Below are 25,489 nucleotides of genomic sequence, written 5' to 3'. Positions count from 1 at the left end.
AGTCCAAGCTTATAGATGAGGTCAGTATCTCCTCTATCAAGTCCAAGCCTATAGCTGAGGTCAGTATTTCCTTTTTTAAATCTAAGCCTATAGCTGAAGTTAGTATGTCCTCTATCAAGTCGAAGCCTATAGCTGAGGTCAGTATCTCCTCTAATATAAAGATATGGGCATGCACACCAAATGATTAATCGTATAGACCAGATAGTTGTGCAGTAAAAAAACTTTTAATGTTTAAGACATAACAGTAATAAACAGCATCAATTAATGAGGGTAAATATTCAGTAAATCAGTATACATACATACCACACCACTGGTAGTTTGGTTAGATATTGGAAAGCGGATACACAGACCCCCAAAAAAGAGAACACCCCGACGTTTCGGCTTTCGCCTTTATCAACTGACTTGATAAACATTAAAAGTTTTTTTACTGCACAACTATCTGGTCTATACGATTAATCATTTGGTGTGCATGCCCATATCTTTATATTATATGTGCTATAAAAACTAATGGAGTTTTTAGGGCTTTTGCACCCTTAATCATTATTTTTGATCTATTGTTAGAGTGCCCTCCTCATCCCCATATTTATATGTCAGTATCTCCTCTATCAAGTCCAAGCTTATAGATGAGGTCACTATCTCCTCTATCAAGTCCAAGCCTATAGCTGAGGTCAGTATCTCCTCTATCAAGTCCAAGCCTATAGGTGAGGTTGGTATCTCCTCTATCCAGTCCAAGCCTATAGCTGAGGTCAGTATATTGTTTATTAAGTCTAAGCCTATATCTGAGGTTAGTATCTCCTCTATCAAGTCTAAGCCTATAGCTAAGTTCAGTATCTCCTCTATCAAGTCCAAGCCTATAGCTGAGGTCACTATATTGTTTATTAAGTCTAAGCCTATATCTGAGGTTAGTATCTCCTCTATCAAGTCCAAACCTATAGCTGAGGTCAGTATCTCCTCTATCAAGTCCAAGCCTATAGCTGAGGTCAGTATCTTATCTATAAAGTCCAAGCCTATAGCTGAGGTCAGTATCTCCTCTATCAAGTCCAAACCTATAGCTGAGGTCAGTATCTCCTCTATCAAGTCCAAGCCTATAGCTGAGGTTAGTATCTTATCTATAAAGTCCAAGCCTATAGCTGAGGTTAATATCTCCTGACTGTTATATAGACGGCACAATTATTACTTCAGGAGGCAGAAACTGCACATTTTGGGGCAACAAAGTCATGGAAGGCTTACTGTAACTCTTGTTCTTCTTTTAGGAAAAGCAAAGCACAGGGCGAACAAATACATCTCTGAGGATTTCTGGGTGTGGTGAAATGCTTTACACAGTGACTCACTGGTGACTCAATGGTGAGTATTTTTTTATGAATGAATGGAGACGGGTCACAGCAATGTGAACTCAACAGATTGTGTAATCTTTTTCTTCTCTGCCATTTAATTTCCTTTTATATAGTAAATGCCGCTCAGTGTAGATGCCAGCTGCACCACAAACATGCCACACGCCTGATGGGGACCCTGCACCCCATTGCTTGTGCCTCTTTGCTGAGGTATATAGAAGATTTATATACAGGTGATTTACACAAACCATTTCCTCTAGTAAAGTGTCAGCCAGCACATCGACTGCTTGTTTGCATTTTGTCTTTCAGTGTCGCATTAAATGCAAGCAGAACAAATGTCTCGGGGAGGCTTGATGCTGCCAGCCAGACACGTTGCCTCTTACTTTGGTCTGACAGGCATATTAATGGCAGGGAGCACAACGTACACAGCTCCCAGGCATGTGCGGGGTCTGGTGCCAGGGGGCCTTGTCCTTATGTTACTACCTACTCTGATTTGTAATTCTTTTGTGTTTGAGTTCTGTGCAAAGACACAGGGGTGGACTGGACTGACCCATAACTATAATTATTTAAGTATATAAGTTATTTACCCTGAAGGTTTGGTAATAAACCTACTGTGCGCTTTGTGTATGCAAAGTACTGTATGTCACTGGCATGGGGTCTAAAAGTAAATGCAGATGCATTCTGCTTCCCTATAGATTATTGCTCTGAGCTTTCATGCAACAGCCTCTATGTGTAAAGATAAATAAACATGGACACTGCCTAAGATCTCTGTGTTGCTCTAGTGTAGGGCACTAGTTGTGTATTGGTTTCTGAGATCACAGAGGTCTCCCACACAGGTGGATGGTGACTGAACAAATCTACTGAATTATTTACTGTTACTATAGGCACAATCTCTCCCTACTATACCTGCTATCCCACAGTCACACTCCCTTCCCAGAGACTATTATCCCACTGTTACTATAGACACCATCTCTCCCTACTATACCTGCTATCCCACAGTCACACTCCCTTCCCAGAGACTATTATCCCACTGTTACTATAGGCACCATCTCTCCCTACTATACCTGCTATCCCACAGTCAGACTCCCTTCCCAGAGACTATTATCCCACTGTTACTATAGGCACCATCTCTCCCTACTATACCTGTTATCCCACAGTCACACTTCCTTCCCAGAGACTATTATCCACTGTTACTATAGGCACCATCTCTCCCTACTATACCTGCTATCCCACAGTCACACTCCCTTCTCAGAGACTATTATCCCACTGTTACTATAGGCACCATCTCTCCCTACTATACCTGCTATCCCACAGTCACACTCCCTTCTCAGAGACTATTATCCCACTGTTACTATAGGCACCATCTCTCCCTACTATACCTGCTATCCCACAGTCACACTTCCTTCCCAGAGACTATTATCCACTGTTACTATAGGCACCATCTCTCCCTACTATATTTGCTATCCCACAGCCACAGTTGAGTAGAGGAGTAGATTTGCTCTCTATAAATGAAATACATGTGAGTACGTCATGTACCTGCAGACACTGTATCTGTAGAAAGTGAAGGTCTGACACTCTCCTGCTGTATCAGTAGAAGGCACATGGTGTGTTAGTGTGAATGTGAAAAGATACACAATGCTGACATATAGATTGATGTAAATCGACTCAGGGCATGTCCAACTGACAGCCTGTGCCCCCCTTGTGTGGCCCTCACACGAAAGTCTGCATGATGTGTCTGCTTACCATTTGTAAACTTTAAAAGATATCAGTACAGGGATTAACTGGCCCCTGCATTGTTTAAACCTCAAATTTAAAACCTCACACTGTAATCCAGTGTATTGTTCATACATGTAATCCCTCCTGCATTGTTCACACTTGTAACACCTCTATTGTTCACACCCTAAAGCCCTGTTCTGTTCACACCTGAGACCCAGGCTGAAACTGCCCACATTGTTCACCTGTTCACACCTTATTCAAAATGCGGATGGGGCACCAGCACTGTGTCACTCTATGTAGTACATAATAGAGTGGTCCTGATAGGTTTCCCTGTCTCCTGCTCTGTTCTGCCTTCCACATGCTTCCTGTGTGTGTCATACTCTGCCTGTGTTTGTCATACTCTGCCTGTCCTATGCTCCCTGTGTGTGCCATAGTTTACCTGCCCTAAACTCCCTGTGTGTGCCATACTCATTTGAAAATTATTGTTAGGAGTGCTGTGTTATCCACAAGGGAGGAGGCAGCATATGGATTTAAGGGTATGTCTAAATCTGACTTTTTTCACATATGAGTGATGAGTGATATCATTGCAGTGAGCACCGCCCATTTGGATTTTTGGTGTGGACATGGTCTCAAAATGTCTTGTGGTAACATGGATGTGGTTTAAAGTGGCCATCCAACATTTAGCAAAGATTGAACCAGCAGTCTCTCCACCATTTAGACCAGAAAAATTCCGTTGGTACCACAGAAATTGGACAGCACGGCTGTATATACATCTTATATGGCAGGTGTAAAGCATAGGTTCCTCAGTTCATAGTGCAGGAGGAATGTAATATGGATGAGTAGGGTGCAGGGTGGATCAGGGGTGTGTGCAGGCACAAGTAGGTATGCCAACACCTGATTTTCATGTGGCCTATAATGTTACAATTTTACATTTTGGGATGTTGTGAATTACAATATATATATATATATATATATATATATATATATATATATATATATATATATTTTTTTTTTTTTTTTTAATCTAATCCATTAAACCCACAATGACACCCACAATGCTCGGCTCCCCAGCCCTGAGCGGCTATACAAAGTGTCTGCTCAAGCCTAGAGACCCGCCCTTCTCTCGGAGACCACAAAACCTCCGACCTGCAGAAGGGATTAAGCAAATGAACAAGCGCAGGGCTTAATTATTGATAGGAATAAACATTTGGCTGAATAATTAATGTGAGCAGCGTTCGCCCCATTCTTCTTCCTCTCTCTCTAAATTTAGCAAATGACTTTGTGGTTTGTAAGAGCTCGGGGTTTGGCAAACTTCTCCCTAAATCTTCCACAAATCCTACACTTCCTGTTCCAAATCGGAAAAGGTCAAGGCTTCTAAAAGAGAAACAGAAGGTATACAAGTCGTTGGCAAGCGCAGCTGGGAAAATACTCACAAACCCTCTGAGACAAACAAGAAATCAGTCCCATTTAGGAAAACATTTAGGATCACAAGCCGCTCCTCATTCTGGGGAGATTTGTTTCAATATCAAATAATTCATTGCTTGCCTTGAAGCCATTCATATAACCATGTTGCCCTATGTGCTGCTACACTAGACAGACAAACATCAGGGTGCCAGGGGTTGGGCACTGCCACTACAAAGATGGCAGCTGTAAGGAATCTATCCTGCAAAGGCTTCTGGGACACACCTGTAGTCACCTTGCAAACCTGAAAAGATCTGATCTAGGCTTTAACCCTCAATAGCAGCCGCCATTGTAATGCCTTTAAAATGCAGGGGTTCCCAATCTTTTTTACCCACGAGCCACTCTCAAATGTAAAGACTGTTGGGGAGTAGTGATGGAAAAATTTATTTGGCAGGTGCAAATTTGCCCGTTTCAAAAATTCACTGACAAAAAGTTCTGATGCTGGCGCCAATTTAGACTCCAGCGACAATTAAAGGAAGCCCATTGACTTTAATGGGCGCCGGCGTCAACTTTTTGATGCCGGGGAATTGTCGCCAGCATTAAAATCACCATTTCGCAAATTTCGCTGGAATTATGAGAAATTAATGGTGAAACGGGACAAATCTATATTTCTTATCTTATGTTATATTGTGTATATTTTATTCCTTTTAAAATTTTACAGAACTTTTTTCTATCTCCGCCCACTTCTAATGATGTCACTTCCGTTGTGCAGCAACAGTGCTTCCTGTTTAATTGTGGTAGGCGGGTTGCGATCGGGTTGCAGATAAGGCAGTTGCGGGCTGGGTCGGGTAGCGGATCCAAGAGGGTAAATGTGCGGATTGTGGTTCGGGTCGTGGGATCGGTCTTAAAAATTGGTTCTGCACAGGACTCTAACGTATTGCTCACGAGCCACTGGTTGGGGACCAACCACTAGCCCAACCTTTGCTGTCCCAAGTTACCCATTCAAGTTCCAAAACCCACCAGCACTCCCTGGCCTCTCCGGTACAAGCTGGCCTGGTGCACAGTTGAAAGGGATCGGCAACCCTTAATGAACCACGTTTAGCAAGAAGAAAACCGGCACTCAGAGCTCAATGCATGCGGGCAAAGCCCTGCGTGTTTATTGCAACGTACGTTGCAATAAACACGCAGGGCTTTGCCCGCATACATTGAGCTCTGAGTGCCGGTTTTCTTCTTGCTAAACCAAGTTACCCATTTACATCATCATTAAATGGACACATTTCTCACTGAAAGGGGTGGGCATTTTTGGGGAAGTTTTCTCAATTTGACAGCATGTCCCGTAGCTGCCCATCCCCCATCAAGAAGAAATTGAGCCTGGCCGGCTTGTTAGATAGACTAGCTGAGACCTTTTGAGACCTTTTTAGCTTTGTTTTTGGGTTTTTGCTTTCTTTAACATAGGTAAATACAGGAAGGGGTTAGAAACGAAGTGACGAAGAGAGAGACAACTGAGGTGGGTATCAAATCATCTCATATTCCAGTATGACTCCATTTTTTAAGGCGCCATTACATGGCTACATGGCCACAGGGGCTACAGGCAGTGCGCCCCTCCCAGCTGTAGAATTTAGTCAAAGTTCTGATCGATACAGGAGGCAACAGAGCTTACAATCTAAAGGTGCCTTCTGACAAACAGAGAGCCTCTCCTTCTTTAACCCTTACACTATTAACCCATTATGCCTATAGCTTCTGCCGCTTTGCAACCACTTGCACTTGCACGCACTTTAACCCCTTGTCCTCCGACAACAAGCAATGAATTTTGGGCCGTTACCTCCATTCACAGTTCATAGTCACTTCCATAACGTCTCACCTGCCACATGGGTGCCATTATTTTTTATTATTCCACTTTTATTGAATTTCACCAATTCCTTTTATTAGCTGAGAGACAGAGGTGCTTCCCTGTCTTGGGAATAACAACACAACAGCTGTGCCGTTGGTCAGTTTTAAAAGCCTCTGTGGGTGCTCAGGGAAAGAAAAGCCAATACTAGGCACTATGCCAAGCAGAATAAGGGTCAGTTGGCAACAATGGAGTAAATGTGTAATCAATGCACTTACCCAGTGATTCCCACAATGTATCCCGTCCTTTTTGGGTCTGGTATAGCAGAGTGCCTGGGCCGGAACCAGTGCTATGGAAAGAACAGAAAGTGACAGTCAGCGCAGAGAAAGAAGAAGAAGAGAATGTGCCCACATGAAAATAATGATTTTCATATAGAGAATGGAATGGAGTAAACAGATGAGAAGGTGACAGAGATACAAAAGGAATCATCAGTCATAGTAAATAATCCTGCTCTTATCTAACCCAAAAATCATTTAACCCCTCAGCAAATGCCACTTTCTGCCACATTCCCTGGCCGGCAGGGAGAAGTCGGGCACACCAGGCCAAGCCGTGATACAAATCTCACAGGACACGCCATACGCTTTGCATTTGCTTTATTTGTTATCTCTGTATCTAATATTTATTGAAAGTGCAAAGCGGAACACTTACTGGGCCCTGCGCCTGCGGGTAGGTCTCCTGCATCTGCCCATATCCTTGTGTGCCCGGGATTAAACTTTAATTAGGGTGGTACTGGCTGCGTCACAAAGAATGTCATTGTGTTTCTCACTTCAAAGGGGTTAAGGCTGCAACGCTGCTGGGGAGGGACGGTTGGACTCATGGGACCTCCAATCAAACAATTAGTGGACTTCAAGCAGGACAGGCACCGAGGGCTCCTGATACCCTGCCCGTTCTAGTGTGAATTCACCAACCTGCGGTTCTGCCATGACACCTAAATCTCCCACCTCCACCTCCAGCGAATGCCCAGTGTTTTCATTCAGCAGCAGCCGGAGAGATGATTGTCAGCTAAAGAGGGGGGCACTGGGCATGTAGGACTCTGCCAGCCAAGGGGAACTGATCTTATCTCACTTTGTAATGCTAACGCTGAAACGCTTAAAGGGGAAGTAAACCATTAAAAATGCAAACACATTGACTGTCTTAGTCAGGCACAAGCCAGGGGTTAATTTAGTATCCAATGGGAAGCCACTGCCTGTGCCACTTCTGTGCCAGAAACCTGTGCTTTCACCCAACCCCATCCTGAGTCTGACAATGACCTGTTACTCACATTATCATTAGGAGAAACGGGATCCCTGCCGCAGCGTTACACACAGAGATCAACTCACCGGCACAAACACAGAGAAAAGTGAAAACTGCGACCATAAACAATTGTTTATTTGTTTCTGCTGCCAGAGAAACCCCTCCCCCCCCCAAATGCCCCTGGTGCACAATGCCAATACCAGGGCAAGGGCTGCAAGTAGACTTCATTCCTATGGCCAACACTGACATTTTACATTTAGTATTTATATTTATCTGTGGGTATTTATGGGTTCTTAAAGGCGGTCCCTTACACCCATTTCTCATTCCTAGGGCCCCCCCTTTAGCATGAAATACAAACAGCGTCACTGCAAATTGCAAAGTCAAACAGAAACACTCTATAAAATGTCCGGTTTAAGATCAGAATGTACCTTTCCATGTCAGAAACAGGAAGCCCTGCCTGACTCATAAACAATTCTAAATATACCCGGCCCCAACATAAGGCAGCCAAGGCTCTGCTCTGACACTCACTGCTCTGCTCAGCAACAGAGTCTTTGTCTATGTCCCTATATATTAGGTACCTATCTAGTGCCACCAATCCCTATTTCTGTAGGGAAATGAGAGCACAGCAGACAGTAACTCTTCCAACACTTTCCTTTGTCTCAATCCCTATTTCTGTAGGGAAATGGGAGCAGAGCAGGCAGTAACCCTTCCAACACTTTCCTTTGTCTCTGTCCCTATATATTAGGTACCTATCTAGTGCTACCAATCCCCCTTTTCTGTAGGGAAAGGGGAGCAGAGCAGGCAATAACCCTTCCAACACTTTCCTCTTGTCTCTGTCCAGTGTCAGACTGGGGGGCCCGGGGCCCACCGGGACTTCTGTCTCTGGGCCCCCCTGCGGACCCTGAGGGGTGCTGCCTCAGGGCCTCCCGTTCGGTAACCCTCCTCTCTCCCCCTCCTCTCTGTGTGCGCACTTGCGCATGCGCGTCAGCATATGGACGGTTTGTGAGTGCTGCCACGTACATGCGCACACAAGCATCGGCGAGGTTGTCTGAAGGGAGGCCCTGAGGCAGTAGCCCTCAGGGTTCGGAGGTGGGGCCCTGAGAGAGAAGAAATCCAGGTTGTGGATCTGGGCTGGCGGGGCCCACTAGAGCCAGGGGCCCACCAGGTTTTTTCCCGGTGTCCCGTCGGCCCAGTCCGACCCTGACTCTGTCCCTATATATTAGGTACCTATCTAGTGCTACCAATCCCTATTTCTGTAGGGAAATGAGAGCAGAGCAGACAGTAACCCTTCCAACACTTTCCTCTTGTCTCTGGCCATGTATATATTAGGTACTTATCTAGTGCTACCAATCCCTATTTCTGCCCGTGCATTAAGCTGAATTCGGGCCTATACACACATATCATCTCCCTCCATCTTGCTACTAATCCAAGGCCTGGACTGTGTTTGGCTGAGTGAGTGAAGGTGAATGAATACAATGTACAGGCAGTGGATCAGGATATACACAGTGATGTCTCATTACCAGTATTTACATTTTTCTATCAGGGGTCAAGTGATGTTAAGTATTGCCTTTTACTGGCGGCACAATACACGTAATATATATACGTCTCTCCCTGGTGTGTGTAACTCTGGTTGCCTGTTGCACTCGAGCAAGAGAAACATCTGGCCGCCTTTACATTCCCCTCAGATTCCTGACTTCAAAGAGCCTTATAAAGAATAACAAATCCATGTAGTGACACTGAGCAGGAGGAACGAGTAGAAATTGTCCTTATGTGACTGCTGGTGACAGGCGCCCCGGGCTGCCTCGCTGTGTCGGAGTCTGAGGGGAATGAGCCTCGAGGTGTCGGGGCTGGAGGATCAGTGAGTCGCGTTGTTTCTCAGGTGGGATTGATAAAGTTCACAGCAGCGAGACGCAGGGATGTCACCGTGTTGTCACAATCATCAATGAGCGCAACTCGCACAAGGTGACACTCTGTTCTGCACCCGCCAACTACTGGGATTTAGGAACAAAACGAGCGCTTGGAGATATCACCTGCCGCTGTGATACAGATCTGCGCACTAACTGTCACATTTCTGCCCAAAGAAAAGATATGTAGCGATGTGCTTGTTCCCAAACGTTTGCCTTTGGAAGGTTCAGTGTTGAATAAAGCGAGCCTGATCTGCCGTAAAGCTGGCTCGTGTAGCTTTAACAGAGAAATCAAATGAAACTGCAGGAAACTGATCTGTATCACTCATTGCTGGTTAATAAGTTATTTATTACAGCAACTTCCTTACTAAATCTATAGAATGCTTAACTTCTCCATATTAGTGGGGTGAAACCTACCCAACAAGCTGGGCAGGCTCACTTAGACTGAAGTCATTGTAGTCTGTGTTCATTGGTCAGTCTTCTTGTGGCTTCTCGGCAGGAGGGCTCTCATACAGGTATAGGATCCTTCATCCGGAAACCCATTATCCAGAAAGCTCAGAATTACGGAAAGGTTGTCACCCATAGACTCCATTTTATCCAAATAATCCAAATTTTTAAAAGTGATTTCCTTTTTCTCTGTAATAATTAAACAGTACATTGTACTTGATCCAAACTAAGATATAATTAATTCTTATTGGAACCAGAGCCAGCCTGCTGGGGTTATTTAATGTTTACATGATTTTCTAGTAGACTTAAGGTACGAAGATCTCAATTATGGAAAGATCCATTATACGGAAAACTCCAGGTCCCGAGCATTCTGGATAACAGGTCGTATACCTGTATTATTTACTAGTGAATGGAGTCCAAAATTGTGATATTATGGGAGCACAGAAAGTGAGTCTGAACAGTGTGATGGGTTGTAAGGTAACATATAACCTTTAGTGACAGGGTCAGACTTCTAAAATAGGCCCTTCCTGTCTGTGACATCACTGTCCATTCCGATGTCTTCAGAAGCTGTGACCCGGGGGTAATAATTCTGAAGGTGAGAGATAAATGCAGGCTGAGGATCAGCCCCTATGCTCGAATCAGGCACCTATACTAGGGATGCACTGAATCCAGGATTCAGTTTGGGATTCGGGCAGGATACGGCATTTTTCAGCATGATTCGGATTCGGACAAATCTTTCTGCCTGGCCGAACCGAATCCGAATCCTAATATTTGCATATGTAAATCAGGAGTGGGAAGGGAACTCATGTGACTTTTCCCCACTTTTTCCTTTACAGTCTCTAATTTGCATATGCAAATTAGGATTCGGTTCGGTATTCAGCCAAATCTTTCACAAAGGATTCGGGGATTAGGCCGAATCCCAAATAGTGCATTCGGTGCATCCCTGACCTGTACCCAGAACTATGCGCAGTCTGGTTGCAGGCACACAAATCGGATTTCGCCACTTGCTATGGTAGAACTACTGTCAGAGAGGTATGGTAGCTCCAACGCCCAGGAAATATAGCAGCTCCACCGCCTGGGAGATAGGGCAGCTCCACCACCCAGTAGATAGGGTAGCTCCACCGCCCAGGAAATATAGCAGCTCCACCACCTGGGAGATAGGGCAGCTCCACCACCCAGTAGATAGGGTAGCTCCACCGCCCAGGAAATATAGCAGCTCCACCACCCGGGAGATAGGGCAGCTCCACCGAATGGGAGATAGGGCAGCTCCATCGAATTGGAGATAGGGCAGCTCCACCACCCAGTAGATAGGGCAGCTCAACACCCGGGACTGGCTGATTCCAAAGGAAGCGGATTCTCAGGCCGGGCACAGAAATCACAGCTGCTCCGACTGAAACCCACTGCCAAAAATGTGTTCTGACAAATGCAACATTGTCAGATGAAACAACACAGACTTATTCACAAGTCATAACAAGTGGGGGGCAAAAAAGTGCCTGTGCCCATTGTACAAGGTATACAGGGGACATGTGTGTTGGCAGTGCTTGTGCCAGCTTTGGCCCAATCTTACCCACTGCCCTGCAATTTGCCACTTTATCCTATGCTGCTGTACAGAACCACCTGCTGCCTGTCTGATCCATGCCAGATTTTCCTGGCTGTATAAGGCAGATCTGCCCCTGTTGCCTTTAAAGGGGCACAATACCAAGGTTCATATTGTGGGATTATTTGCAGTTGTACTTGTTTGCTTGAGTCAGCTGGATTCCCCAATATGAAAGCAATATTAGGTGCAAGTACCATCAGTGGTCCATCCTCCACCATTGATCCAAAAAGAAGTTTTCGTACAGCACCAGTAGATTAAAAATGCCTTTATTGGTACATTACATGGCAAACAGCCTTGGCAGACCATGTAATGTACCAATAAAGGCATTATTTGCAGTTGGTCTTATTGTAGTTGCCCCTTTCTGGCTAAATAAAGGCATGGGATCAGCTGTTCCACCTGCCCAGTGTAATGGAAAATACAAATACCTCAGTGGGTTACCAATATGCAAGGTCAGTCTCTGCTCAGCTGTTAGCATCCAGCTGAATGAATGCAGACAGGGCCTAGTGAAATCCAGCAGTTCAGCAGCAGGACAAGCAGAGAGCCATTCCTTAGGCTGCAGATTATCACTACAATGAGTCTCTCCCACCTCCTCCCTGGCCCACGGATCATGTTCCCTTCCTCCAGTGACTCCTGTGCTGCTCCACTAATGCTTTAAATAGAACAGGAGTTTTTTGAGGTCACAACACTTAGCAGCCAGCAGGAATGTGACTGGGGGTATTTCAGGCTTGTATGCAAATATTGTATAAGTCGAGCAGCTGCTATGTATAGAACTCAAATAAGAACCACGTGCTGCTCTTCCTGCCTGAATGAATGAGTAAAGGAGCGCGGCCGAGCCCTCAGTTATGCAGCGTAGAATGTGTGCGCTCCCCTCTGCAACACAATACAGGACATTGGATCAGAGCCACGGCCTCCCCCCCCCCTCTGGGTACACTTTATCCTCAGGCTTTTTTAGTCCAATACAACCAAATTCTTACTCCCAGGCTTTATTAATCCCATGGAGCAGACTCTCTTCTTATATCCTTATCATTTACAGTAGGAGGTACATTATCCCTTATAATAAACGAGTGACACTCAGAGTTCCCTGTATAACTCAGCCTGTAGCCTTGTGCCTTTATATGGTCATAGAATCCCTCAGTGACTTCTAATATCCTTATCATTTACAGTAGGGGGTACATTATCCCTTATAATACATGAGTGATACTCAGAGTTCCCTGTATAACTCAGCCTGTAGCCTTGTGCCTTTATATGGTCACAGAATCCCTCAGTGACTTCTAATATCCTTATCATTTACAGTAGGGGGTACATTATCCCTTATAATACACGAGCGATACTCAGAGTTCCCTGTATAACTCAGTCTGTAGCCTTGTGCCTTTATATGGTCACAGAACCCTCAGTGACTTCTAATATCCTTATCATTTACAGTAGGGGGTACATTACCCCTTATAATACACGAGTGATACTCAGAGTTCCCCATATAACTCAGCCTGCAGCCTTGTGCCTTTATATGGTCACAGAACCCCCCAGTGACTTCTAATATCCTTATCATTTACAGTAGGGGGGACATTATCCCTTATAATACATGAGTTCCCTGTATAACACAAGTGGGTAAAAATATAGTGGGCAAGTTCCCAGACAGCCATCAATTCTGGTAAGAAAATAGGAAGCAGAGAAAGCAACACAATGTATCCCAGTATACTGTATATATATATATATATATATATATATATATATATATATATATGTGATGTGGGAGCGATGGAAAGTGATGGCCCCTAATTGTTAACATGTACCAGACGTATCCTTATGATACAGTTACAATGTTAATAACTCGGGCAGATGATTATCAGAAAAGATGATTTTCTCCTCAAACAGACGCTGTGTGTAGAAGCTGCACTCGCTCGTACCATCCCAGATGCACCATTGGCCATTACTCCTGAAGACAGAAGGATCATTTACATGTTCCTGATTGAGCCGGAGATGATTCTAATGGCAGTTTATGGGCATCGGAGGGGATTTCCGAAGTCAATGATAATAAGAAGTCGTATTTGCAAAGTACCTTTCGGCTCCAAAGCACTTCCCAATGATACTGCGAGGGGCTCGGGCAGCTGTTGTTTGGGTGGGATGTCGGGAGCACGTAACCTCTCTGAAAATGTGCCAGAGGGACTGAGAATAATAATAGGGAAAGTAAAATGGGCAATAAGAAGAACAGAGGCGCAGTCCTTAGTCTCCGTAACGACCCCCCCAGTATTTGCATGAAGAACAGACCTGGATTCACTGGGAAACTTTCACTGCAAAACAATCGTATGAATGTAAATAGGATGAGGAGTTTCTTGTAGGGCCCAGGGGCATAAACAGGGGTATAACCAGGGGTATAAAAAGGAGTATAAACAGGGGTATAAACTGGGGTATAAACAGGGGTATAACCAGGGGCATAAATAGGGTTATAAACAGGGGTATAACCAGGGGTATAAAAAGGAGTATAAACAGGGGTATAAACAGGGGTATAACCAGGGGCATAAACAGGGTTATAAACAGGGGTATAACCAGGGATATAAACAATGATATGAATGTAAATAGGATGAGGAGTTTCTTGTAGGGCCCAGGGGCATAACCAGGGGTATAAACAGGGGTATAACCAGGGGCATAACCAGGGGTATAAACAGGAGTATAAACAGGAGTATAAACAGGGGTATAACCAGGGGTATAAACAGGGGTATAACCAGGGGTATAACCAGGGGTATAAACAGGGTTATAAAAAGGGGTATAACCAGGGATATAAACAATGATATGAATGTAGGATGAGGAGTTTCTTGTAGGGCCCAGGGGCATAACCAGGGGTATAAACGGTGGCATAACCAGGGGTATAAAGAGGGGTATAAACAGGAGTATAACCAGGGGTATAAACAAGGGTATAAACAGGGGTATAACCAGGGGCATAACGAGGGGTATAAACAGGGGTATAACCAGGAGTATAAACAGGGGTATAACCAGGGGAATAACCAGGGGTATAACCAGGGGTATAAACAGGGGTATAAACAGGGGTATAACTAGGGGCAGCAGAGCCAGACCAAAGCGATATAAAACCATATCAGTATCAGAAGCAAGAAGTGAAAGCAGCAGCTGGTGTTTATGTAAGCCCCTCCTCTGAGGAGCCAGAAGTTATAACCCCAAAGACAGGACCAGTCGTTACAATAATCTCAGTGTCTTGTCCTACCTTTAACCTTTTGCACAAGAAAGTGGTTGGGACTTTCACCCCTGCACTAGCAGCCACGGGGCATTGTTATTTGGACACAAGAACATGATAATATTCCTAATGTCCTGAGTGAAGTTAAAGTAGGGTGAGATTAAAGTTGAACCCTCTCTGTCCTTATTGGAACCATTGATTTGTAGTCAGTAAACAAAACTAGAGTGAAAGCTGTCGCTGTGGGTGTAACTGTGCAATTGAAGCAGGTACTGTATCTGGCACTATGTCCGACCCTTAGACAGAGAGAATGCTGGGAAACATGTTTGTTATTGGAAAAGGGGCTTAAAACACCTCCACTGAGACATAAGATGTGCGCAATACTCAGTGGGGGCCCCTCGAGAATGAACTCCAGGAGGGGCATAAGAGTGTGATTGTACCTCATAGCAGGGGTTGTGATGTCATGATGATGGACAAGGCGCCTGTGATGTAACAGAATGGGAGTGACATCACTGTTCAGACATGGCCTAACTGGGAGGTCTGTGTACTGGTGCAATTGGTATGTATTGGACTGTAGGACATTCTCTAATAGGTGGCATTCCCAGCATGCCTATAGGCAGCCATGGCCAGGGCTTGGAGGAAATTTGGGGTGATGTGACACCACATTTTAATGATGGACCAGCACATCCCAAATTGTTCTGTGGACCATTGGCCTTAAGCTCAGAGAAGCCCAATGCTGTGCCCCCCAGGCTTTGTGGTTCTGGTCCATAAACCAATTCCAATATTATGTTTGGTTTCATTGCAGTAAATAGATGGTGAGATGTTATTGGCACCCCGACCTTCATGGTTCTGAAACCCTGCAGCTGCTGCAGCACATGTTGTAATGCACATCAGAAAGCAATAACATAAACCTTAGACTTCCACCTGCCCTGAACTACAACTCCCAGCATTCTCTGCCAGCATTCCACAGAACTAACTTGACAGTCACTACACTCCTGCTTTTGTCATTGAAGTCCTTCCGACAAGGTTTTACCTCTGTTTTACTCCTGAGCCGCCAGTCATTCCACCACCAAGATCGATGTCAGGATCTGCTTTTCAGTTACAATGTGACACATAGAAATGCGGCTCATATACATATACATTGTGCTTATACACACGCATGCACTATTTATATATAAACATTTCCTCCTACGCCACTGTATGTATTTGCATGGACTGGCACAGGTACACAAACCCCATGTATAGAGGCACCTGCCCACTGCAGATCTACAGCACAGAGTATTATTGGGCTTCTCCCGCGAAACAAGATTCAGGGGGTTTAACCTGACCGAGCAGCTGTGAGTGATCCCCAACTTGAGTACAGGTGTCCTGTTGTATGGCCTGGAGGCAGGGACCCAGGGCTGGAACTAGGGGTAGACAGAAGTGGTATGTGCCCAGGGTGCAACCGTCGGGGGGAAGAGGGTGCTAAGATCATAGGCACATTCCTCTTTTGCCTCTGCTCCCGTCATGGCGCACATGGGAGAGGGAACCGTTTGCAACTGAATTTTGCATAAATGCATTCATTTACTTGTGCCTAAACACCACCCTCGCACGTATTTGCACCCAGCGCCATTGTGCCTATCCAGTTGACACACTTATTCTGCACAGGGAAACCCTGAAGCTAACGCCATTCTTGGTAAATTGTGGAAATGATCCCTCGTTTGGAGCGTCATTGCGTCAAATTCAAGAAATTGCATATCGGACACAATTGCACAGAGTGGAAATTATGGTGGAACTGGGGGAAACAGGAGCATTATGGATTTAGGAGCTCATGGGAAAAGACAAGGCCTATGAGTAAGTGCTCCACTAGGTATGAAACGCGTGAGGATGTTTCTGTCCTAATAAATGTTTTTCAACTATTTCCATTGCTGTTTTTTATTTATGATGGCTTTCTCACTCTAGCCGCATATGGGAAATGTGCTGAAATCTTCAAGCTTGGGGGGAATTTCTTCTAATGAACTAGGTAATGATATGACCCTGCAGTCAGATACAATAACCCTACAATTTACAGGGGAGGCAACTGGGGCTCATTGGGGGCCCTTACATTTAAAAACCAATATGAACATAAGAAGGGATTCAATGCCTTTTTAGCAAGCCATAAACACAATGAAACCTGCATTATTATACAGGGTAGGGCACTGATCATGGAGGCAGCCATATTGGATTCAAGTAGAAACTTGGTACAAACTCAGAAATTGTAGAATGACTAATAGCTCATTGTATGAATGGGGTACAGAACAAAAAACTCAGAATGTTCCTATATTGATACCAAAAGAAATTTATGAACTCTTCCTTCCCCATGAACAAATTTTACGCTTATTGGAAGAAATGCATTTTGCATAATGATTCAGCTGAGTGTAAACGTGCATCACACTTGGTAATTTCTCTGATTTAACACCTCAATGAGGCAAACATTTTTTACATTTGTACATTTTTTGCAATTATGAATATTTATAAAGACCAAACTCACACAAACTCCCCCTTCCTTCTATAGATTAAACCGGGCATCACTGGTTTGTATCAATGAAACGGCTGGTTTTGTTGAACGTTACCCTCAGGAGAGAAACCAGAGAGTTGATTTAGAATCCCGGGGAGGTTGCAAGGTGCCTACAAATGTAATGTGCTATGGAAAGTGGAAGGAGGTCATATGGTTCTAATGGGCAACGGCGCAACCAACTCCATTAAATATTGATCTTCTCTGAAGTTAGCATTGTCAATATCAGAACAAGATCAAGCTGTGTTCAATAGAGTTGGTTGGGTTGGTGCTCATCAGAGCTCTTCAACAGACTGACAAACATCAGCCACCAACAACCTTGGCAATTACTGGTAATTTTGGGTCTTAATGTTCCAGAACTGCCAGTACTAGAGCTGTCTGGGGTAGAGTTGCCACCTATCCTGGAGCTGGAACCCCCTTTGGTTCATTATAGAATTGTTTGTCCTTGTTTCAATAAACAGCAAAAATCCACCTGAATTCCCACTGCCCTTACCCTATGATTGTTCAAAACTCTAATATCTAAGCTGCACCTGTAAACATCACAGTCCCTTTCCTCATATCACTGCCCCTAGTTAAGGGTTCCCTTCTAAAATTGAAAGGAGGCAACAAGGGCAGTATGGAACACTTTTCTGCTACTCTGGTGGAGATACCACCCCAGTGTACGGCATTTGCCCCGAGCCGTTTGCATCAGAGGGAATATACAAAGTACATTTGTGAATCAGCCTTGAAGGTGACAGGTTGGTTTCTCCCAACCTACAGGAGTCGCCCCAGTGTCCTACCCTCCTGTTCCCCATTCCTTTCTCTCTCCTAAATAAAGAATGCAAACAGCAACTGCCATCCTTTCTCCCACCTCCTCCAACCACCTGCTTGTGCAGTCCTGGCACCTATTTAAGTACTGCTGCCTCCAAAATGATATTATACAAGGTACAGTGTGTATCAGTAAAAATATCAACAACTGCATTAGGATCCCAATAATTAATGACAGGCATTATGCAAACGACAACTCTTCTCCCCGTAAAATAATGACATTCCTTCATTTAGAGCCTCGTTATGCAAAACAATGGATTTAAGAAGATAAATCACTAGGGAGAATTAAGGGAACTTTCATGTTCATTTCTAGCTGGGCTGAGAGAAAGCGAGTTTGATGGTTCTGTAGATAGGATATCTCACCCACAATCCACTTCACCCCAACAACACCACAAAGGCTTGCACTTAGTGTGTATCTTGTTCTAATATTCATCATAACCATACTCTTTATGTGTATTTATCCAGCCAGTCAACCTTCTTAGCAGAATAGAACTAAATAGTCCCAAAAAACTCATCCTTCATCATAGGTAACATGCTCTGCCTCAGTTATGGGCATCTCCACAAATACCAGGAAGCGGCGTCGGCCTGGGCTTCCGGGGCCCACCAGAGTTGCTGCCTCAGGGGCCCCTAGGGTCTGGGTCAGTAGGGCCCACAAGGCTTTTACAGGTGTCCCGTTGGCCCCGTCTGACCCTGCCAGGCAGTACAGCTGCCAGAGAGGTACAGGTATGGGAACTGTATGTCAAATGTTCGGGACCTGAGGCTTTCTGGATAACAGATCTTTCCATAATTTGGATCTTCATAGGTTAAGACTATTAGAAAACCATATTACATGTTACATTAATAAACCAAGTAGGCTGGCTCTGCTTCCAATAAGGATTATTTATATCTTAGTTGGGATCAAGTACAAGCTACGGTTTTATTTTCAGAGAAAAAGGAAATCATTATTAAAAATGTGGATTATTTGGATAAAATGGAGTCTATGGGAGACGGCCTTCGCGTAATTCAGAGCTTTCAGGATAATGGGTTTCCAGAAGACGGATCCCATACCTGCACTACACACAGTCACATGAGTACCAGGAAGTACACTTGGCAAAGAGGAAGTAGAAGCAGTCTGAAAGGAAGTACAGAGAGTAATATGTAGGGTTAGTATCTTTTCTGGAAAATAATACCAGACTTCCTATATTTTTGGTCACTTTCCTATAAACACAAAGAGACACTATAACTTGACAGCAGAGAACGAAACCAATATTATCCACTAGTGCATTTTCAACAGGGAAATATTTATGGTATATTTTGAGACACAGCCCTCACAACTGCAAGAACTATCAGGTACACAGTAGCACACCACAAACTTGAAAGATTTAGTGCATCAAAATTGTTTTATTGGCTCCAAAAGTAGATCATCTTGTCACACTGTGTCCATTTTGTTCAACTGTCCCCATCTTGCACTACTGTCTTCATCTTGTCCTGCTGTCTTCACCTTGTCTTACTGTCTCCATCTTGTTCTACTGTCACCATCTTGTCCTACTGTCTTCATCTTTTCCAACTGTCTCCATCTTGCCCTACTGTCTACATCTTTTTCAACTGTCCCCATCTTGCTCTGCTGTCTTCATGCTGTCCTACTGTATCTATCGTGTCACACGTTCTCCATCTTGTCTTACTTTATCTAGTCCTACTGTCTTCATCTTGTCCCACCGTCTAAATCTTGTCCTACTGTCACTATCTTTCTCTACTGTCTTCAACTTGTCCTACTGTCTTCATCTTGCCTTACTGTCTTCACCATGTCTTACTGTCCCCATCTTGTTCTACTGTCACCATCTTGCTCTACTGTCTCCATGTTGTCCTACTATCCTGTTTCTACTGTCTTAATTTTGTCTTACTGTCTCCATCTTGTCACACTGTCTCCATCTTGTTCTACTGTCTCCATCTTGGCCTACTGTCTTCATCTTATCCTGCTGTCTCCATCTTGCCTTACTGTCTCCATCTTGCCCTGCTGTCTCCATCTTGTTCTACTGTGCCCATCTTGCTCTGCTGTCTTCATGTTGTTCTACTGTCTCTATCTTGTCACGCCTTCTCCATCTTGCCTTACTTTAGCTAGTCCTACGGTCACCATCTTGTCCCACTGTCTTCATCTTGTCCTATTGTTCCCATCTTGTCCTACTCTCACCATCTTGTCCTACTGTCTCCGTCGTGCCCTACTGTCACCATTTTGTCCAACTGTCTCCATCTTGCTGTACTGTCTCCATCTTGTCCTACTGTCTCCATCTTGTCCTACTGTCTCCATCTTGTCCTACTGTCTCCATCTTGCCCTACTGTCTCCATTTTGCTCTTCTGTCTTCATCTTGTCCTACTGGTTCCATCTTGCCCTACTGTCTCCATTTTGCTCTTCTGTCTTCATCTTGTCCTACTGTCTTCATCTTATCCTACTAGCTATATCTTGACCTAGGGTCACCATCTTGATTTACTGTCTCTATCTTGTCATATTGTTGTCTATGTTGCCCTGCTGACTATAGCTGGTCCTATTCTCAGCATCTTGACCTAGGGTCACCATATTGATTTACTGTTTCCATCTTTCCCTATTACCACCATCTAGACCCATGCTTAATCCTCCACTCTTCTCAACTTCAACTGGGCCCCCTATGTACAGGGACCAGGACAGTGAGACTTATCTGCACCCTTACAGATACATCTGGGAACACTTCTCCTTTGTTGCTCCTGTTAGAAAAGAGCCGACTAGTTATGCAAATAAAATAATTAGCTGCAGATAAATGGCACCTTTATAAAGCAACCCAATTTCAATGAGTTTTATAAGTAGTCCCCGTATGACAGAGGGTCTTTCTTTCTCCCTTTATAGCTGCATAGAAAAGGCAAAGCCATAATGAAGAAAGATTGCGCTCGGTGCAGCAATCATCGCGGCTCTGACCTTCTTAGCATTTTATGTACAAATAGTGCTGGGGAAGGCGACTGCCAAATTAGCCGTTACTCCCCCGCAGAGCCAGTGCTCCTTCCCTATTATTCACGGGGACCCCACTGTGAGCAGCTGAGACCGGGCTCAGTGTGACAGTCTGTTCCAATACTCCAATGTCACATGAATGCCAGGCGCTGATGTACAGCCCATTAATAGGGCATTTATCCTTTAACGCCTTTATCTCCCCCTCTATCAGCAGAGAACCTCTGATCCACATTCCTGCTTCATGTTCTTCTACTGTGACTGCATTTCCGAATGTCACTTCCATTTGTTCCTTTCTCTTATTGCTGCCGACTGCTAAGCAGCCCCCTTAACCACATTAAATTGGGGCCCACTGTTATTAACATGAACAAGTGACTGCAATAATTTCTATTGGAATATCAATGCTGTCTGGGGGGGGGGTTGTACCTTTTGGCTGGGGTGCCAGCAGCTGTTTGGAGTAATTCATGCAAATGACACCCCGTCAGAGAGGTAAAGTAAAGTGCACACGGGGAATGTACAGGGGATCTCGGAGCCCACTGCAAACTAACTGGACCCAGACACCACCCTGCCCCTTTTATGGCACTGGGTGCTAAACTTGTTCTTTATTAGAAACCATTCAGGCACTACACAGTTAACTAAGGCTTAATATTATGAGCCATATACCCCAGAGACAAACTGGGAACAGACTGTGCCTATAGCTGAGGTTGATTTTGCTCTTGCACCACTAGGGGTTGTTACTGCATCTGCAAAACAGGTTATTAGTTTCGTAGATTTGGCCATACGTGTGCAGATACACTTGTTTGCCAAGAACTCCCATGAGCAGACCTGTGCCTAATCTGGATACCCAGGTGGTTGTGACCCTAATCATGGCCAATTCCATCATCTGCTCCCCCACGCACTGACAGTTGGCATTTAATGTTGGTCTAAACTTAATGAAGAAGCCCCCTCTAATGCGATATAGGGCCTATCTGGACCAATGAGAGAGGAACACATCAACCACCATATGGATGGATAGACAGATAGATAGATGGATGATGGATAGTTGACATTTAATGTTGGCCTTAACTTTTTAACGAAGAAGACCCCTCTCATGCACAACAGAATATGGATATATGTATTGGTTCTGTTAATTGTTAATAAGGCAGGAACTCAAACAAATAATAATTACAATATGCTGAGTACCGCCCACTGGCCCAGCCCTTGGCTTGATTTGAGCACCCAAAGCTCTTCAAATAATCTGCACCAATTTAATATAACGTCAACTATTGACTGGGACTAACTTTCCCACACCTACCAGAGAAAATGGCAACTAGTCTACTGTGGGGGTTGTAGTAGGTATTTGCAGTGCCCCAAGTTGCTCCTGCAAAAAGGTGCTCATGTGCAAGCTCCCATTAAATCAGTTGTCTTCCATGACTTCCATTTCTAAAAAAAAGTGTCCAACCCTTTCCTGAAGGCGTCTAGTGTATCTGCCAGCGCCCATGTCAGCTCATTGTGTTCCCGCTCCCCATATTGCTCTTAATTGCTTGTTTGCACATTGGGTGCTCTCCCGCTGCCTGTTTGCACATCGGGTGCCCTCCCTTCTCCATCCTGACAGTTGCCTTTACTCTTCAGCCGACAGTTAATGGTGTTTTGCTGCTCTCCTTAAATAAAATGCAGCTCATGGCGGATCAATAAAAATGATGCCCATTTCCCTAATGGCGGCCGATTGCCATTTGCTATTCAAATCAGGGGAGATAAATGACAGTACATGCCAGGGAACAGGCCAGTGAATTAAGATAAGCCTCCAGAGGACCGGCACCGTTATTAATCTTTTAAGACACTCTCATATTTCTTGTTGACAGTGTGGGGAGACTCTCAGTCATACTGCACCCAGATTGAAATATCAGCCGCTGCTGCTGCTAAAATCAATAGCTCCACAAAGACAATCAGATTTGGCCTCAGAGGGCCCCACTAAGCAGCACTTTGAGTTGTCCCTCCCCGTGGCCCCAAGTGACGCAGCGCTCGGTGCCAAATCACTGTTTACTGCACAAAGCAGCCACACAAGGAGGCAGACAATAGGGGGGTGCGGCAGCCCTTCTCTCCCAAACAGATGCTAACGCTCCCTCCGCTAAAAGCATAAGGCACCCTGTAATCCATTTCTCTGCTCTTAGATGATTCCTAAATGTTTAGCATAATATCGGGGAAGTTAAAAAGCAATTTCTGAAATATTACCATAGCAACCTCAGGTATCGCCCTCCCTGACTGACTTCTCAATTCTTTTTTGTGATTTATGTGCTTAACCCAGCCCATACAATTCAGTGCCACCTCTTCTGGTTATTTAATGGTTAAACCCAACCCGTACAATTCAGCGCCGGATCTTCTGGTTATTTAATGGTTAAACCTAACCTGTATGATTTAGTGTTGGCTCTTCTGGTTATTTAATAGTTAAATCTAACCTGCACGATTTAGTGTCGGCTCTTCTGGTTATTTAATGGTTAAATCTAACCTGCACGATTTAGTGTCGGCTCTTCTGGTTATTTCATGGTTAAACCCAACCTGTTATTTAATGGTAAAACCCAACCTGCATAATTCAGTGCCGGCTCTTCTAGTTATTTAATGGTTAAACCCAACCTGTACAATTTAATGCCAGCTCTTCTGGTTATTTAATGGTTAAACCTAACCTGTACAATTCAGTGCCGGCTCTTCTGGTTATTTAATAGTTAAACCTAACCTGTACGATTCAGTGCCGGCTCTTCTGGTTATTTAATGGTAAACCCAACCTGTACAATTTAGTGCCAGCTCTTCTGGTTATTTAATGGTTAAACCTAACCTCACAATTTAGTGTTGGCTCTTCTGGTTATTTAATGGTTAAACCTAATCTGCACAATTTAGTGTCAGCTCTATTGGCTATTTAATGGTAAAGCCCAACCTGCACTATTCCGTGACAGATCTTCTGGTTATTTAATAGTAAAACTTAACCTTTACGATTCATTGCCGGTTCTTCTGGTTATTTAATGGTTAAACCCTCAGTGCCGGCTCTTCTGGTTATTTAATGGTTAAACACAGCCAGTACAATTTAGTCCTGACTCTTCCGGTTATTTAATAGTTAATCCCAGCACAGACAATTCAGTGCCAGCTCATTGATATTTAATGGTTAAATCTAGGCCACTCACTTCTGTTCTAGCTCTTCTGGTTATTCTATGGTTAAACCCAGGTCACACAATTTAGTGCCAGTTCTTCTGGTCATTTAATGGTTAAACCCAGCCCAGACAATGCAGTGCTAGCTGGCCACCCAGCCAAAGGATGCAGTGCGATCTCATGTGTTTATTTGATTGTTATTCCCAGCTTGCATAATTCAGTACTCTCTCTTCTGGGTAGTTAATGGTTAAACCCAGTTTTTCATACAGGAGTGGAGCCCAAACAGTTAACTCAGGATGCTGCTCTCTAACAACACAATAAATTACAAAGTGCATGAGAGATGTAGTTGTAGGAAACAGAACTGACCCGAAAAGTGAGGGAGTGACACCTCTGCAATCTGCACATTTAAACTATAAAGTTTATAAGTGTCAGTTCTTCTGCCTAACTCTTTTGGTACATCGAAATTAACAACCCACAGGCCTGGCACTTATTCCAGCTGCAGAACACATTCCTATAACAGTAATGATCCATGCCTCCCCCATCAGCTCCCCATCTTGGATCTTGTAAGACATCTCTTGTGTGCCAGTGGCACTGCACGTGCTCAGTGGGCTCTGGGCTGACCCTGACAAGCTTTGGAGTTGGGGAAAATCATCAGCAGAAAGGGAGGTTCATCTGTCATAGAAGCTAATGCTACAGGGCAATCGCTTGTGACTGTGATATTGTATATATAGTGGGCAGGAATAATACAGGAGAATATTAGAACTATATAGCACTTGTAAGGGGTGATGTGGCACCTGTGACATCATTAAAAATTGTGCATAATAGATGACATCACTCCAATCATTTATGAGAATATATTTTACAAGTTACATATAGTTATTAACACCGTGTAGGTATCGAGCGTTCCCACCCACAGCTCTGGTTACCAAAAAGGTCTACTCATGTAGTTGCCCAACCGGCAGATCTTTGTTCTATTTGCCAGTCCAAATCAGGCTGATCCAGTTACTACAGGATCTCATGGGAGGCCTTTCCATCCCGCCTGATAGCTGAAGGGTCATTTTTGTCCCACACATGAGCAAATGAGGGACAAGCTCGGAGGAGTCCTGTTGAGTTGGAAGACAATAGGGTCTCATTTCCAGTGCCCAGGTGCCCAGTTACCACGTGAGGATCCTTCCACACAGGCAGGTTCATTAGGGCACCAAGGAATTGACCCCAGTGGATGTGATGGGGACCTTAGATTGTATGCTCTTCTTGGAGAAGGACTGAGGAACCAAAGAGTCCAGTGTCCAACCACAGAGAGGGCCTAATGAGCTTCACAGTGGTGGGTCCAACAATGAGCTTGATGGTTCTAAAACTGCCAGGATGTACCACACTCCTCCCAATA

The 25,489-nt window shown here is 44.4% G+C and overlaps 1 protein-coding gene across 1 annotated transcript in view; it reads right to left on the bottom strand.

The window, feature by feature from the left end:
• zbtb20.S (zinc finger and BTB domain containing 20 S homeolog) overlaps positions 1-25,489 on the bottom strand; it is a 423,947-nt gene that overhangs the window by 180,759 nt on the left and 217,699 nt on the right. Inside the window, exon 5 of the mRNA XM_041583507.1 lies at positions 6,555-6,625. The gene's annotated coding sequence lies outside the window, so the exon portion shown is untranslated. The remainder of the gene's footprint in view (positions 1-6,554; positions 6,626-25,489) is intronic.

Source organism: Xenopus laevis, chromosome 2S (assembly GCF_017654675.1).
Source record: "Xenopus laevis strain J_2021 chromosome 2S, Xenopus_laevis_v10.1, whole genome shotgun sequence".
In the NCBI taxonomy this organism is placed as follows: domain Eukaryota; kingdom Metazoa; phylum Chordata; class Amphibia; order Anura; family Pipidae; genus Xenopus; species Xenopus laevis.
This window is presented reverse-complemented; position numbering and strand designations above follow the sequence as displayed.